Source organism: Pelobates fuscus, chromosome 6 (assembly GCF_036172605.1).
Source record: "Pelobates fuscus isolate aPelFus1 chromosome 6, aPelFus1.pri, whole genome shotgun sequence".
Taxonomy (NCBI): Eukaryota; Metazoa; Chordata; class Amphibia; order Anura; family Pelobatidae; genus Pelobates; species Pelobates fuscus.
In genome coordinates, this window is record NC_086322.1 from 8,137,832 (window position 1) to 8,142,841 (window position 5,010).

At 34.1% G+C, this 5,010-nt stretch overlaps 1 non-coding gene across 1 annotated transcript; it reads left to right on the forward strand.

The window, feature by feature from the left end:
* The first annotated feature begins 371 nt into the window (after positions 1-371).
* Positions 372-443, forward strand: TRNAP-UGG (transfer RNA proline (anticodon UGG)). The gene has a single exon. It is a non-coding gene; the product is annotated as a tRNA-Pro (tRNA).
* The last annotated feature ends 4,567 nt before the right edge of the window (positions 444-5,010 follow it).

A 5,010-nucleotide genomic window follows, 5' to 3' on the forward strand; every position in this document is an offset into this window, starting at 1 on the left:
TCGCCACAATGAGAAAGAAAGTTAAATCCTTCATGTGCTTTTCCAACATATATTTGAACCACAAATTTCTCCTAAACCAACAAAGCCCTCATAAACAATTAAGAAATGAATGGACATTTTAAGTCTTCCCCAGCAATTTGACCAGAAACAGACTCAACTTTGACAACTGTCAATATGATTTATCACCATCGTACATAAACCTCAACTGTTAATTTACCCATACAATGAAAATGATATTGGAAAAACAGATCCTATTGAGGAAATTTAAAATCCTCACTTCAAAACGAAAACTTTGTTTCTATTTTGAGAACACAAACGCTGTCTGGCGCGTTAGTCTGGCAATTTTTTTCCTAAAACCCAACTAATGTAATGGCTCGTTGGTCTAGGGGTATGATTCTCGCTTTGGGTGCGAGAGGTCCCGGGTTCAAATCCCGGACGAGCCCAAGCAATTGGTGTTTTCCTTTTGAAACACGTAGCTTCCAACTGTGTTTAATATAGTCAGCAAAAATAATTTGTAGCAAAACCCTTCAAGTGCTCCACAGAGAAGATGTTGGCATGCCACCATCAATATATATATTTCCTGGTGCTTCTGATATCACCTTTCAAAGCTAACATCTTATATTAATACAAGTTTAGCTTTTACTTAGAATTGTATGAGAGAAATCATAAAAAATGTGTTGTTTTCATTATCAACCATTTAAAATCAATGGTTTATCGTAAGTCATTAATGCAAGTCCTAACTGCTCAGATGACGCTTTTAAGACTGCAAAGTCTTTCTTAAGACTGCAAAATCTTTGTTAACAACAAACAAAGGAGAAAAAAATATATGTTTTGACATACGGAATTCTATTTTTATTCATACTTAGACATGTGCAAATATGTGTTGGAGAGGGTAGGTTTGAATCAAATTCCTTCCAGTACACGCCTGAATGTATCGATGAATAAAACTGTAAAGGTAAATTCAAGGCAGTCGTTACGTTCGGCTGTGGATTCAAGTTATGGAACCAGGCCAACCTCCCCAAACATTATTTTGCACAAGACTATTTATAATTAATTTCTCCTCTGCACATCTTTACTTTATTTTCAACATGGTGATAGCATGCAGAATATGAGAAAGAAAGTTAAATCCTTCATGAAAAATATTATTATGTACTTTAAATGTATTTAATGTGTTGATATAAATATTATAAGTTTTATTCGGATTGCTTCAAGAACACTGAAATTGAGAAGCCATACCTTGGCCTATAGAGTATTACAGACTTTCATTGTATAGGAATGGAGACCACATCTGGTTCACTTTAAGAGTGATGTTGAAGGGCTTGTTTATAGTAACCTTTGACCTAGCCTTGAAAGCCTGAATTCCTTTGAAGACTCACATTTCTACAGGCAATTATTCATTACATCATGTATATAGAAGTTCTTTGTCTCACATATCTTGCCGCCAAATATAACGTATGACTTTAATCATAGATTTCAAATGATGCTAAGTAACTCCCCTTTTTCTAAGATAGCCACTTATTTTAAAGTAAGGCAATCTTATGTATACTCCCCTCTGTAACTGAATTTTAAACCCATAAAACTAATTGTAGTTTAGAATTCGTGGCCAATACCTTTAACATCAAAAATGGATAACAACTGGAAAATTGCTCTCTGTATTGGACAAAGAATGTTAAAGACATTTGTTATTACCAGATGGATTGTTATGTTTGAATAAACATAAGTTAACTGCAAGATATTTGATTCGATTGTTATGAAAACTGATATGTGACAAACAAAGATTTCACGGAATGCCAATTTCCTACATTTAATGGTGGAGAATGCGGGCACCAACAACAGCAAACTTTTGAATTAAGCCTGAATTATGACTGCTACAAGCTACAAGAAGATTACTAGAAGAAGATAAGAAAATCACTGAAGAAAAGTTGAAATTGTTCCCTGAAGAAAAAAGCTTTAGTACCCGGCTTGAAACAGGAGAAACACAATTGACTGATACAGCAGGATGGCATCCCAAAAATCCTTTATTTAAACATTCAGTTTTACTATGCGAAAATAGAGTTGCGCAGGGGGAAAAAACGTTCGAACGTGGAAATAAAATATGCTCAGTACTGACGGAAGAATATGACGATAATAATTGAGAGGACAATCTGTATCCTTTTATCCATACTTTATTTATGAAGAAATAAATGTTATGACGAATTGCAGATCGAAGATGGCATTTCGGAGGATTCTCAAGAAATAACTACATATTCCAAAAAGTATTCTTCCATCAGATGATGCGCACACCTGTGGAAATCAAATACTTCAAGGGTATGTGTCTTTAACATGTCTGTAGAAGTTGCTCATATGTATATTGAAACAAATTGTATTAACTGTTTAGTTAATTATGGATTGGCAGCAAAAGACTGCTGTCAAATGTAACAGGATCTGTCTGTAAAAGAGTTAATCCTGAAAACGCTATTGTGTATTGAAATGGTTAGACAGATTAACTGGTATTGAGCAAAGCAATGTGGTTAAAAGGGAAAGAAAAAGTTGCATTACTGGCAAAAGGCTTTCTGGAAACTAAAGATTCTATAAAGGAATGGTGTCAACTTAAAAAGACCAGTAATTGTTATGTTTGTAATACATCGAAACAAAAAAGAAATGTGTTGTTAAAAACAATTGAAAAATATATGTGTTGTTGCAAGGTCTAGTAATTTACCTAGCCTCTAGCTAAACTGTAAATCTCCTTAAAAGTGTTAAAAGAAGGAAATCGCCCCCCATGGCTCTCTTTTGAGAGTGCATTGGATGCAACATTAGTTGAAACAAAAACTCAGACTCTCGGCAGTTGTTGAAAGGTTTAAGTAATGTCAAGGAAATTAAGATTTTAATATAATGAAAGAAATGCTTAAGAATCAGACTGATCTGTTAAATAGAACCCATAAAACAATGTCTCACATGTCCAAGATTAGACTTTGTTACTAATCTTGACAATTTGCAAAAATTGCTAGTCTGGGGAATGTTACAGATATTTTGTGGAAAAATCTGAAAGATTTGGATTAAAGTAGAAGTTGTGTGAAAAGGGCAGAAGAGAAGAAAAGATATAGGAAAATGGGGAAATTGTGCAAGAAAAAGGGTCAGATGGATACTCTCAGATTAGCCAGATTGATTAAAAATGTGTCTAAATATGATGAGCAGAGAGGACCTTTTTACAATATGAGTGTTTTTGAAGGTGAAATGAATAAACAAAAATTTAGTGATGTGGTAGCCACCAGATGTCGTTTGATCTGGCTGCCAGCCTCATTAAGTAAAGGGGTTAAAAATTAACTCATTGATGTGTTAGAGGATAAGGAATGTGAAAAGCCCAGAGTTTAGTTGCAGGGATTGTTTCCAAATATATTGCTAATGGTTGTACAGTGTGAAACTGGTTTGAATAGTTTAGAATTTTCTATTTTTGATTAATTTAAATGGAGAAAATTATGATATACATGTTTGTGCTAATTTAAGGAATAAGGCATGGAATTTGATTACTGACACAAAACAGTCTACTATGTCTAAAGAGTAACATAGGCAGAGTGTTAGTGAATATGTCTCTATAATATCAGGGTAACCAAATGAGCTAGATTAAGAGATTTTGCTGCTATGAAAATTATGAAATCCTTGCAATTGTTAAAAAGGAAAAACACAGGAATAACTAAAATGTTGCACAGACACACTTTTGTCTAGGGATACTTCAGCAGGACTGGCCCCTATTAAAATTGTGTCTAGTGAAGAAGGTAGAAGGAGAAATGAGGTTATTAATTGAATATGGTAATTTTAGAGTGAGGTTTAAGGAAAGACCACAAAATTAACAAAATTACCAGGGTACTAAAAACTATTTGGCCACACCCCAAGATAGATATTATAGGGTTTTATTAGAGTAATTCTATGGTATGCTATAATTGCAACCAATAAGGTCATGTTAGGAGATATTGTCCTAAATATGAAGAAAAAACTTACCCAGTGAAAGGGAAAGAAAATTGAATTTCCCAGACCATAAGAATCTACAGAGAGTGGCAGCTGTAAAAACAGAGCATACATCTTCAACCAACCCCCCCTCACATATCAAATTCATGTGAAGAGTGTATACTGATGTTAAGTGCCATTGAAAGAAAGGTGTCACAAATCGACAAGTAAAATCTGCCTAAACTCACCAATAAATAGGGATGTGAAACCCCTAGCTATTATCAGATCTATCTTGCTGATAACAAAGTGAAGATGGGCGACCATATATTTATGGAAGACTAGAGGGAAAAATAACAGAGTTTTATTAGAAACAGGAGCAGGAATGACTCTAATAAAACACGCTTGCCTTTAAAAATTTAAGCATATCAACAAATCCCTTCTAAGTTTTTAATTGAACAAATGCACTTGCAATTCTATCCAATGATAATGACGTTGAGTTTGAAGGAGGTAAAATAAATTGTGACTTATGGGTCGACCTCTCCTCACACTATACTATTATGGGAATGGATGTTATCAATGAAAAAAGTTGTATGTGGATTTATTAAATTTGGTTTTATGGCAAGCTTTAGGTGAGAGCAAAATAGGTTGAGTGGTTAAACCTAATAATTTAAGATAGTTTAGTCATGATATAACTGTAAAACAGAGTGAAGTGTCACCTTCTATACAACAAGATGATGAGGTTATACCATATCTTAAAACTAAATACCCCACAGTGTGCTCTAAGTCTAAACAAGAGTGTGGGATAGTGAATTTGCAAGTTGTAATTGTAGTTCTAGACCCCCTGCAGTTAAACAATATAAGATCCCAAAGAATAAGAAGAAGGTGTGAATCAGGTGATAAAAGCATTGGTATCTCAAGGAGTGTTGAGAGTGGGTAATTCCAAATGTAAGTCACCATTTGGCTAATAATCAAGCCAATGGCACTTATGGTTTAATTGTAGACACGTATGTGGTGAATAAGTAAATCTCATCAGATATCATGGCGCAAATAGATGCTAATGTTAAGTACTTTCTGTATTGGATATAGTCA